Source organism: Drosophila subpulchrella, unplaced genomic scaffold, assembly GCF_014743375.2.
Source record: "Drosophila subpulchrella strain 33 F10 #4 breed RU33 unplaced genomic scaffold, RU_Dsub_v1.1 Primary Assembly Seq11, whole genome shotgun sequence".
In the NCBI taxonomy this organism is placed as follows: domain Eukaryota; kingdom Metazoa; phylum Arthropoda; class Insecta; order Diptera; family Drosophilidae; genus Drosophila; species Drosophila subpulchrella.
In genome coordinates, this window is record NW_023665452.1 from 57,714 (window position 1) to 70,192 (window position 12,479).

At 43.5% G+C, this 12,479-nt stretch overlaps 1 long non-coding RNA gene and 1 pseudogene across 2 annotated transcripts; one reads left to right on the plus strand and one right to left on the minus strand.

The window, feature by feature from the left end:
* Positions 1-347: 347 nt before the first annotated feature.
* LOC119558550 lies at positions 348-2,690 on the minus strand (annotated as a pseudogene).
* A 5,317-nt stretch (positions 2,691-8,007) lies between these two features.
* LOC119558552 lies at positions 8,008-8,715 on the plus strand. Of its 2 annotated transcripts, none has more exons than XR_005220254.1 (3): positions 8,008-8,144; positions 8,249-8,514; positions 8,583-8,715. It is a non-coding gene; the product is annotated as an uncharacterized LOC119558552 (long non-coding RNA). The 2 variants fall into 2 exon arrangements; XR_005220255.1 differs by having other exon boundaries at positions 8,385-8,514.
* Positions 8,716-12,479: the final 3,764 nt, after the last annotated feature.

Here is a 12,479-nt window from a genome sequence, read left to right on the forward strand (position 1 = left end):
CATGCGAAGTTTGCATTCCCAGTCCACTTGGCGGGATTGCCAGTTTGGCTGCCTTGCACCTCGACATTAAGTCAGTTGGAGAACAGCAGCCGAGCTGGATTCAGACGGTTAACCCAGTTTTAATAATCACGAAGTGGAAGTTACTCCGCGGTAATTACCTTTTGCATTCGCTAGATTTTTCATTTTTTTGTTTCGCCTCTACTTTGCGGCACGAACGGCAGTTCGGCGGTGACTGACATATCGCATCGTATAAATCGCAGCCAAAGTCGAACTTAATAATTTTAGAGCCCAGGCTTTGGCGCTTGGGCTGGGCCCGAAAATTATGAATTCCCGCTTAGCCCACGATTTGCTACACTGCGCGAAAGGCCCTATGCCACCGCCTTCTTCTTGCGACCGAAATTCTCGCCATCCTCCAGGGTCTCTGGAAGCGGAGTGCCTCGTGTCTCCGGTATGAAAATAGTGCCCACCATGGCCAGTATGGAGAACACCCCGAAGATTAGGGGCGCTATCCACAAGGCATAGCAATCCAGTTCGCAGACCATGGGGGGCCACAATGGAGCCCACCCTGCCGATCATGGAGCACAAGACCCACTCACTAGATCGCACCACCGTGGGAAAGAGCTCTCCGCCCGTATAGGTAAACAGTCGGGAAGGTGACCGAGGCTCCAAAGAGGCCAATGGTGGCGCAGGCCACCTTGACCGCCTGACCCTGGGTGCAGAGGCCGGCCAGGAGGAGCAGGCCCACGGCACTGCAGCCGTTTGATAGCAGCAGCGTCTTCTTGCGACCCAGGTACTTGGTCATGATCACGCAGAGACAGGTGCCCGGAATGCCCACCACGGCGGCGATCAGGTTGCTGATGAAGATGTTCCCGCCCCAGCTTGGAGACGTACCTGGGCGGTGCCGTAGTAGACCATGCAGACCACCAGCCAGTTGTTGGCCATGCAGATGGTCTTGATCCGCAGGTAGGGCGTCTTGAAGAGGTCCAACATGGTGCCCTTCTTCATCGGCTGGCGGGCGGCCAGGGTTGCGTAGGCCGCCTCAATTTCCGGCCGGATCGTTTCCGTCGGCGCCCTGTTGCACTTGGCGATCTTCTCCAGAATCTTAATGGACTTGTCCCAGCCTGCCGGTGGTAAAGAGCCAGCGCGGAGGACTCCGGCACCAGCAAATGTAGATCACGAACACGGCCGAGAAGATCGTGATGCTGAACTGGTACCATCGCCCACTCACGGATAAAGTAGGCGAACACGGCCAGGTAGGCGTGGCCGATGTTGAAGGGTAGTTGGTAGAAAATGGCCACCACTTCGCGCTTCTTCGGCCCCACGATCTCCATGAGCAAGACGAAGCTGCGGGAGGGATAATTTATTTGGAGATATATAAGGATTTGAATCTTTAAGGATGTGCCTTCGAACCCACCTGGTGGTCATCGTACCCGCCGTGGCCACAGCCACCAGAAATCGAAAGATGCAGTAGAACCAAAAGTAGGGCGATACGCAAACGATCAGTCCACTGAACAGCTGCAGGAAACAGCTAAACAGAAAGGCCGGGCGTCGTCCAAATCTGGGAGTTACAAATTAGTTTATTAAAATAAAAGACATACATACAATTTTAAAAATATTTATCTATACAGTAGAACTCTCGTAACTCGAACCTCACTCTGCAAGGTAAAAATATCGAGTTTCATAGACATCGAGTAAGAGAAAAATATTTTTTTCTTCTTTAAATTTTGGTGGGATCTAATAGGTTCATCATCTAATAGGTTTCATAATAAAATCCTCAGTACGAGAACCAATCATTTATGTAATTATCGTACCTTTTGTAAATCATAAAAACCGAAATATTCAAATATTTTTTTCAGGAAATCACTCGGTTCCAGTTATAAGGAAATATGAGATATGGAAGCTTAAAAAAAAGATGTTATAGTTTTCTTTTTCGAATTTTGGTGGTATATTATAATAAGTAACTACCCTGTTTCTAAGGAGTCTATATGTACTCTGTATTGTACTATAGAAAACTTTTATCTTATTATCTGTAATTTTTTATTTTGAAGGTAAGTACAATTGATTTCGTTATATGTCAAAATAAATAGGTTTCGTAAAATTTGTTTAACCCCCTAGAAACACCTACATACCTACATATGTACGCCTAATACTAAACTCTTGTCAGTAAACTGACTTCTGATTAAAATACTCACCGATCGGCTAGCATGCCGAATACCAGGCTGCCGACCAAAACACCCAGCATTACGAGGGACTGGGACATGCTGGCCAGCTGCTTCTTATCGCAGGTGAGGTCCCACTCGGTGATAATCGTGGACTTGAAGACGCTGGTGTCGTACTCGGTCTCCGAGCACTCGTCACTGCAGGGATCCGTGACGTTGGTCGTGGTGCAGGATAGGGGCGTGGGGGCGGCTAGGAAAATGTGGCCCAGGGTGTGCCATCCGGTTCCGAATTTGCACAGCACTATGATGAAGAAGAAGAACATCTGATAGCGCCGGAAGTCGCCGATCTGCGAGATTATCGGATCGGCCGTCTTCGTCACGGGCTTTAGCGGTTTTGGTTCCCTCGCATTCTGCGGTCTGTCGGCCATCTCGCTAAAACTAAAGAATTTCGGGTCGTCAGGCTATGGCAACGAAACATCTGAATTTTAAATAGTTATCAAAATTTGTTTCTTTGAGTGCAGAGGCCTACCGAGCCGACTGGTTTCTCAGTGGGTGGACTTTCTCAAAATTTGCCGGCCCCAGCGCAAATTGGACATATCGAGCGGTGTGGCTCAGTGCAGACTGGCGTGAAATTATGGAACCCGGGCAGATAGAGATTTCATTTGCCAGCAACTGGCCACCGCCGCCGAGGAACCGGTTTTTGGCCAAGAGAGAGCTTCGCGGACTCAGTCTGGGGCAGCGTGACAAGTCGCAGCTCGGAGATACGGAAGTCGGTGGGTCGGGGGCATTAGCACTTGGCCGCGGATCCACCGCCAAAATGGCATTTGGAAATAGGAGTACGGCCTCCATGGCCGCTGCAGTTTGTCAGCCCAAAAGGCCAAGCGACTGGGGCTAAACTTTTACTCTTTAAGTAGGTAAATGAAGTCGGCTGCCTGGTTAATTGGAGGAAGGTGCGCCCGGGGACCCGGCCCGATGATGCTGGGATCTAGCTGGCAGATTAAGCCATTGTCTGCCCGCAGATAACCGCGAGTCCCAGTTACCCATTAAGATGGCTTAATTAAGGAAGCACTGTCTCAGTGAAAGTTAAGCCGTAGAGCAGGGAGGCGCGGCGAGCTGGAGAAAGAGAATCGCGGGCCAGAGATTTCTGGTCTGAGATTCCGAGACGGGTTCCCACGGCAACGACAACCTGTCTGGCGCAGGCATTTTGCACAATCGTCAGCGGCTGGCAAAATGTCACAACAATTGCAAATAAATTATATATGCAAATTGGATGGCCAATCAATGGAGTTACCATTGAGAAAACTCAGCGTTATAATACGATCGCCACATGATAAATCTGGCAAGACACAAAGCACCCACTTGGGAGCAAAAAGGCACACATTTTTATGGCAAAGCCTTTGTTCGGAGTCTTGATGGCCATTCAATTGCCTTTGGCTTAAAACATTTCTAGCTCCTGTTCATTGTACTAGATTTTAGATTTTATTGTCACTTGAATTTTATCGTTTATTTGCACTTACCCAAATCTTTCACACAAACTATCACTTTTATTTATAATTATTTGCGCAGCAAATTCTATTAATAATTATTAATCAAAGTTTTCCGGGGGCTTGTCGGGGGCCAATCTTATATAATACAGCCAGTCAATTGATAATGCCGTCTGCGTAATCTCGCACTTTTTGAACCACGTCTGGAAGGCTTCAGCGCTCCACAATCAATGACAAAAGCATCTCGTCTCGACTCGACTCTCGTCGGTGGGAGAAAAGCTACTAAGACGGCGATAAAGTCGCGTGCACTTTAATCCCAGATGATAAGAGGCGTTCGACAAGCGTCGGGAATACAATGTGAACTTGTGTCCAGGGGAGATAACAGACGTCTATAGATGTTTACAATATAATCTCACCTTTGGTAAGCCTCCCATCTAATTGCTTAAGCAAACATTTGGCTTGGCCTTCCTTATAGCTTCTGTATTCCAAAATAGACCACTAAGGTTTTTCGATCATTAATAGAGACGTCTCGATATTAGAGCACCATAAAATTCAAACATAAGCACGCAGTGTTCATCAGAAGAGCACGCGTTGGCCAAACTTGATAATGTGCTCACATAATATTTGAAAACCAAAAAACATTTAAAAGAATCGGGATGTTGATTTATTTGGCGGTTCGATAATTGTGTTTAATCTTTTTAGCATTTAACCAACTGCTATAAATAACGTTTTATACGTTTTGTGCAAAGCAACTAATTAATGTGTGAAGATAATAAATTGTCTACAAAAAGATCATTCAACACATTCATGATAAATCTTTGGAAAAAGTGGGATGTTGTGTGATGTGACATAACATTAGCGATTTTTAAGTATATTTAAGGTAATAAGGATAATGGAATAATTAACAAAAATCATAATTAACTGTTTTTTATTAATTGGATATTTATTTTACTGAACATTAAATCGCTTATAACTTTGGTAAACTTATTGAAGCAAAAACCATTTAAATAGTTCAGAATAAAAGAAATCAATGCACATGTCATCTGCCATGAATACCAAAAAGTAAATCCAATTAAAGAGCCCCGTTTAATATTTACATTCGGTGGCCTGACAAGTGGCCTAAGCCGATTGCAGTGTCCTAAATGGGTTGGGCCCCGTACTGTTTAGGCCAGATACTCGCAGTCCCCGAGCGGGGGAGCGGTATTTATGGCCCGGCAACGCTCCAATTAGCACACAAAAGGATTACAGGGGAAATGCCAAAATTCTGGTGCTGCACAGAGGAGCATTCGGCACTTGGCAAGGCCAACAAATGTTTTGGGCCGGCTTTGGAGCGCTTTGCGGTTTTTCTTCCATAATTGCTGGCCAGCACTGAACCAAACCAAACCGAACCGAACTGAACTGAGCTGAACTGAAGTGGACAGTGGTCGAGTGGACCATTGGACGAGTGGCCCTGGCCGCCGGATTGCGAGGAATCCACTTGTGAGCCAGCGAGCAAATCAAGCAGCAGGCATTTAATTTCAAACTGCCCCCCATCCACACACCAGGGCGCAATCAAAATATTTTATAGGTTGGCCATAAAGAAATTCATAAAGCGAACGGCAGCAGCAGCGGCAACTGCAACTCTGCCAATCCATACGAAAATTGCTAACTCAGCGCTCACATATATCATCTTTATGCGCGGCCACGCCCCTTTCAGCTCGTAGTAAATTGACAAATGCAGCGGGCCAAGTCTGTGAGATGTCTTTGCCACTATTTAAGGTCTTTCTCGAGGGGATCGAGGCGGAGGTGGAGCTGGATGTGGATGTGGATGAGGACGGTCCTGGCTGGGAGCATCGGAATGAAAAAGCGCACCGAAAACTATGAGCAACGCTTAGCGAAATAAAAGTGCTTGTAATATGAAGTTAAAGTCCAAGTAAGGCGATAATGGCAGTACGCCTAGGTGATACTCTACGGTGGAATAACAAAATATTTTCAAAGAATTTAGCTTTGTTTAGGACAAGAATACCAAGTTACAAGGTGGATACATTTTTGTAGTAAAAACTTACCTGTGCTAAAACTCGCTCCCTTCCTGGATCAGCACTTCACACCTGCCAAGTGTTCGTTTGCAACTGCGAAAAATCAATAAACTGACCTTACTATATATATGGAAAAATGGCTAAACCACCCTTGGAGCAACAACACACCTTAACCTTCCTGTTTACTTATCGAGCATCTGCCTGTCTGTCTCGTGCAATTAGCTACCTGTTCAGGAAAAGGCAGATATAGCTTCAAACACGTTGAATTTAATGGAGAAGTATGGCCTATGACAACACGTTATTTGAGAGAGAAAGGAATATTATTTAATGGCGTATAAAAAGCCGAAATGAAATAAGTTGAGTAAGTCCTTTATACGAAGTTGTCAAATAAATCACGAGGGTTTTGAAATCTATAAACAATATAAGTGATTACAGATCCCTGGTGATTTGTGTGGCATTCCAAAATATAAAATCATAGGGGCTTAATATTATCATTAGAATGCTAGGAAACAATAATTATAAAATATATATAAATATATTAAAGGAAACTATCATATTTATTTTAGGTTAAATAATATAATATTTGTTGTAACATTTACATAAACTGGGGAATAATTTTTTAAATATGTGTCAGAGATTATTAATAATAATAAAAATTATTTCTTATTTGTAGCAAATATTTTCAGTATTTAGTAATACCCCAAATTGGATTGCAGGGTATGGACTGCTTGAAGAACCAGCTAGAAACAAAGCGCCGCATCAACGCTTTTGGCCCTGGTTGCCTTGGCTTTCTACCCCGACCTCTGCAGTCGCCCTATTCCTCTCTAAATCCTCTTTGATTAAGTGCTCAGTCTTTTATGTGGAGATTTTTAATCGTTACCTCGTCCTCCCGGCGAAAAAGGGGCGATGCAGGGGGGCGGGATGACCAGGACCGAGGTCCGAAGGGCGTGCATGTGACCATGCCCCGTAGATTAATCGCTAATCTGTCCCTAGAGGGCGTACTGACATTTTTTAAAACTGCGCACAGCTCAGCAGAGCCAAAGAAGCTGCCTCATGGCCGTCCACTTCATCCCGGGCCATTTGGAGATGTCTTTGGTTTTTATTGTCGGACGGCACTTGGCCACTTCCATCATTGCCATTTCCTCTAGAACTCGCATTCGGCCTGCGATTCGCACCTCTTTTTCAGTACCTTTCGTTTTTGTCCTCCCTTTTTTGGCTTTATAAATAAATTAATAAATTTAAGCCGGCATTAATTATTATGCTGCTTGGCCGGGCGCCCAGATTAATGTTTTAATTTCGCTAGCCTAGGCTTCGATTAATTTATGCGCGCCCTGTTTGCAATTTGTGCGCCGTTTTTTGAGTAATTTCGCCTGGCCGGGGGCGATAAAGTGCATTAACATGGAATGCGGCTGCCGCTGCGGGCAGCTAAAATTGTTAATTTCGAAGCATAATAAAACGCGGCAATATGTTGCAGTTAAGCCGGGCCCCTTTCAATTTGCCCTAGACGGACGTCCTAATGTGTGTCACATAAATCAGCGGTCGGCTCATCCGCTGCGGTTGCCCATTTCGGTGGTTTTGGGGCCAGGGTCTAATCCCAGAAGCCGGTGGAAATGATGATGAGCGGCCTGCCAACACTTCCCAGATTGATGAGTCAGCTGCTCCAAGCCGCGAAGACCTCTGCTCCCTACTTTCTTGTATACTTGGCTCGAACAATCGAAATTAGCGCTTTTATCCCCCAAAGTTGCTCACTTAAGTCATTTATTTGAAAATCACTTCGAAGAAGATCGTTAAAGGTATATATTTAGGCTTATTAAAGCTTGTTAATCTTAAGCTACTTTGTTAAGGCCCAGATTAAAAGTTGATTGGTTGGAGAATCTCGGTCCTACATTAGTTATTTGAGTGCAAAACAATTTAATTTCTTGTTTTGAACTTATTTTGTTATTGAGCTGGTTAAAATTAAATTTCAAAAATAATAAATATAAATATTAAATTAATTCTAGGCGGATTTTCATTATTTGGTTCCCTAAGTTTCTTAAAATTTTTGGTTAAACAGAAATGCTCCATATCCAGCAAGTGCTGGGATTTTAAACTACTTCATTGATTATAAAAAATATATCCAATTTTCAAGGCTAAAAGTAAGTAATATGGAGTTCCGTTTGTTACCCTTAGTTGAATTTTATTGTTCCATTGAGGCATCGATTTAAAGGGCTCCGTTCAAATTGTTGGCCAGCGTACCGAGCGGCCTTATGTTACCTGATTTACGCGTGACGGACACGCAAATCGAGGCGTTTAATTTCCGCCGCCGACAGCCGTTCTCACCGCAGCCTGTCAGTCAGCTGGGCAGCTGTCATAATACCGCTGTGGCAGCCGCGACTCATAACCCACAGCCCACGACCCGCGACCCACGACCTACGACCTACGACCCTCGATTACCGATTCTCGGGCCTGTGGCAGCGGTTACGACTCGAATAGCAGCAGACCAGAAGGTAAATAAACCCCTTGTCAGGGCCGCAGCTTTATGCATAATTAGCTTTTGCCGAGCAAAACTTCGAGTCCGTGCAAATGTTGTAAACTTTTAATTTATGCCTAGGAGGTTGGCAGCGGGGTAGGGAACTGAGGCCCGGCTTCGGTTATAGTTTGCCGTTCAGTTTGCTCTACATACTGCATAAGCAAACATATTTTAATTTGAGGTTGTGTTTACATTCTGCTCTGTGCCACGCTTCAAGTCACACAACACGGCAGCAGGATCTACAACTACAGCAACAGAAACAATAATAAGAACAGGACCTAGGACAACGTGAATAACAGCATCAGCAGGTCCACCCTACACATGGCAACACAAACTTCTCTGACTAAGTGAGTTGGCATTTAAAATGCTTCTAACGTATTCAGTTGAAAAGTTACATTTGTTTGTCCATAAATAGGTTACAAAAATTTAATTTACCAAGTTGTTGGTGCTGTGACTTTGTGATGTACTCATGTAAAATGTTTTTATTGTAAAGCACCGAACTCAAAATACTAAAATAAACCGAATTAAAATAATTATATTAAGGAGCATATAGGTAAATTGTGGCTTGATGTACACCAATTACTTAAGATGTATATTGAAATTTACACTGAAACCTTTCTAACACTTGAATGGTATCAATAAGAATATAATATTGATACTTTACTTGGTATTTATCCAAAGAACTGGCAGAAAGTCGTTATATACAATCAATAATTTTTTTGAAGCAGTTGGAAAAGTGTATATTGTTTCAAAATAGCTTTCACTTCATTAATTTTTTTAACATGGTGCTTTGGAAATTTCCTGAGTAATTTTTAACCATCGACCCACGGTACCTTTCTAAACCTTTTGCTTGATGATCAGTATTTATCCAAGGAACTGGCAGAAAGTCGTTAAATACAATCTATAATTTTTTTGGAGCAGTTAAAAAAATGTATGTTGTTTTAAAATAGCTTTCACCTTATTAATTTTTTTATCATGATGCTTTGAAAATTTCCTGAGTATTTTAACCATCGACCCACGGAACTTTTCTAAACCTTTTGCTTGATGATCAGTGTCATATTTACTTCCGTTAGAACGACCCTGCCCGGCCGCATACGCATTCAGTGCATTATCGCCAGTGCCATATCAGACACAAACATAAATGCAAACAATAATATTTGCTTAAAATTGGCTATGCCCTGACACAAGGGGGTACTAACCGATATCGGGGGCGGGACGGCCGAGGGCAAAAGAAATAAGGGGCAACATGTGTTTTACATGAGAGAGCGGACTGGAGCCGGGCGACTGGGCGACATGTTTGCTGTTCAATCAGTCGTTCAGTTTATGGACCCCTCGAATGCCGAACCCCCCCGTTGGAGCCCTCTATATATGCATACATGCCGCATACTTCATTCCGCATTATGCTGCCCCGAGTGTGCAACTTCACAGCCTTGTTTACTCCCCAGTTTGTTTTCGCTGCTGCTCGGCTCCGCATTGCGTATACGCCGCGTTTGCCGTGGCTGCCCATTTTGCACCTGACATTTTTGCCCTGCCTTTGCTGCTTTGGAGCTGCAGCAGCACTTTATGCAAATGCATCCAAATATTGTGAACGGCCCAGAAACTCTTGCCCCTTTTCACCATACGTGAGTGCTGGCCCCACCTGTTTTTGATATTTTTTTTTGGGAAAAATTCGAACTACATGGTCGCTTGCAGCAAAGAAACCAGTTCAAATGCCAAGGGTAATGGTGATTTTGGAGAAGGGGTTGCTTTTAGACAGTTCAATATGCAACCAGCCCGAAAATACTCAGTCGTGACTAAACGGGCATAATTATAAGATTGTGTTGGGGTATTCTCATATAAAGGCACTTATAAAATAAGTTTATTTTATGTTGCTCATCTTCATAGAAATTGTGATTAATTTCAGTTTTTAATTAACATATATAACATTTTGGAGAAGTGGTGAAACGTTGATGTTTATTTGTCCTTACTTTAGATATTTACTTTACTTAGTAATCAATGATAAATAAACAATTGCTTTCATTTATTGATATTTTTTTCACACCAAACAAAATAATTGGAAGCTATTTCTTTTACCTTTGAAATGTTTTTAGATAATCCAAAAAGCTTTTTGTTACATACATTTTTTAACGATCTTGCTTTCAATTTTTAACATTAACTACCATTTACTATCTATTTTAAATAGACAAGATTAATTACTGGTAAATATTCATAGCTATTTAAAGGATAGTTTGTTGAATACTGCTATTTTCACTTATATCTATCTTACTTTTTAAAACCTGATCAAGATATTCGGTTACTTACATATGTATATTTCAACAGTTAAAATATTCATATTTTCACCTTCTCTGTTATGCAGAGTTAATTTTCTAGTTTTCTATTTACCATAAATACTGGTACTGTCATATGGGTTCCCTGACAACAGATTGGCGCAAAGCGGTACAATGCCGCGGATGGCAAAGTGGCCGACAATGATTTAATCCCTTGGCCGTGCAAAATGCATTTTAATTACGCACACGCAGCGAGCAGTGCACTTTAGCATACTTAACAGGGCCACTTGGCGGGATTTTACTGCTCCTGGATGCTGGCACTCTAACTATTCCCCCCAACTCGTTTTTACCCTCTGGTGCTTGTCTTTTCGGTGGCTGCGGGATTTTAAAATGCACATCATAAATGCATTCATTTGTGACACTTGATGTAATTTGTTAGTGCGGTAATTACATAAAAGTGCAATGGCCAAACAATCACACACTTAAAAGCCTTTCCCTGGGGAAAAGCGCCGGAAGTGGGGGTGCGGGTGGGCAGATTGGGAGCACTTCCGGTGCATGCGTGTGTGCGAAATCGCATTAAAATTAATGTAATTTACAACAATGACCATTAACTTAAATTAGCGATGAAATGCAGTGGCTCCACTGTGGGTGGGAAAGGGGGGATATACCCGCACATGTCCTTGCGGCATGTGTGGCATGCAGTCACGTGCATCGCAGCCCGGCATTTTGGCCAGTGTCCCGTTGTCGTTGTCTGGTCAGTCAGCAGCCTTGTTTTCAAACAGGCGCCAAGGAAACAAATCATTTGCACACGCAGTGGAGTCCTGGCCCCGTGTCCCCCTCCCCGCCCCTCTCCAGCCCTAGCCCGTTGCCATGGCCAACAAATTAACGACCATAAAGCGATTTCCAGCGGGTGGCCTTTGGGGGCAGGGGGAAATTTACGAGGCAGCTCCACTGTCTACTGCCGCCCCAAAAATTATAGCGGACATAAATTGTTAAATGCGAAATCCTTTGATTTTAATTACGCTGAGAATTTTTATTGCCAGACATGCGGATGCCGATCTCGGACTTTCGCAGCTTCTTCCTGCTTTTTCCAGCTTCCGGTGCTCCTTGCTGCTTTGCTCTAGCCAGGCAAATTAATTTTAATGTGGTTTGGCTGACGTAATTAATTGCAAGCAAAAGAAGGCGAAAGCCAAAAGAAATTCATCTAAAATATGCGCCGTGCTCGACGGCCTATCAAAACAAATCAAATGAAACGCATATTTCTGCTTCAATTAATGGAATTAATTGAAATTTAATGAATTTAATTGTTATGCGGCGTCCGTTAGCTTACCTTCCCATACCTTTTTCCACCTGCAGGCTCACAAGGAAAATATGCAAAACAGAAGAAGAACGGAATGGCTGCCAAAAATGGCTCCGAATCGAAATCAAAGGCGGCGGCAAAGTACTCAAAGCATTCCTGTGCTGAAAATTTAATAAAGTCCCCTTCGAGGCGCAAAGACAAAATGGCCACGCGCCTGTCAACGATTCCCACAGGAATCTCCTGGCAAGGATCCTCTTTTCGCCCCCCATTCCACTCCGATGTCTTGGCATTTATTTGCGCACCCCATCCCCTAGAAAATGTAAATCCTCCCTCGGGTCGCAGGCATTTTTCTTGTCAATTTTTTGTGATTTTTAGTATGGCCCAGCAAATGACAAAGTCTCAACATTTTAACAACGTATTATGGCTAAGCAGGATAATAACACTGGACTTCCTGTCCGTCCTGCGCGAGTGTGTGTGATGGTATCTGTGCACCGAGTGTCTGGCGAGTGTGTGAGTGTGCAAGTGCAAACAAAGCTGAAATAAAGATACTTCCGGGCCGTGACCAGTGACAAGCACTTTAGCTGCGGCCAGCGGACAATGGAATCGGAGCTGGGACCCCAAGCGATTGGAGCTGGGAACTCAGAGGATTTCAGCGTGAATTTGGGGGAATTCAGCCAGAATTTTATGAGGAAATTTACAAGATCTTGGGAGTAAACAGAATATGTGGATCAGTTTTCATAGTCAA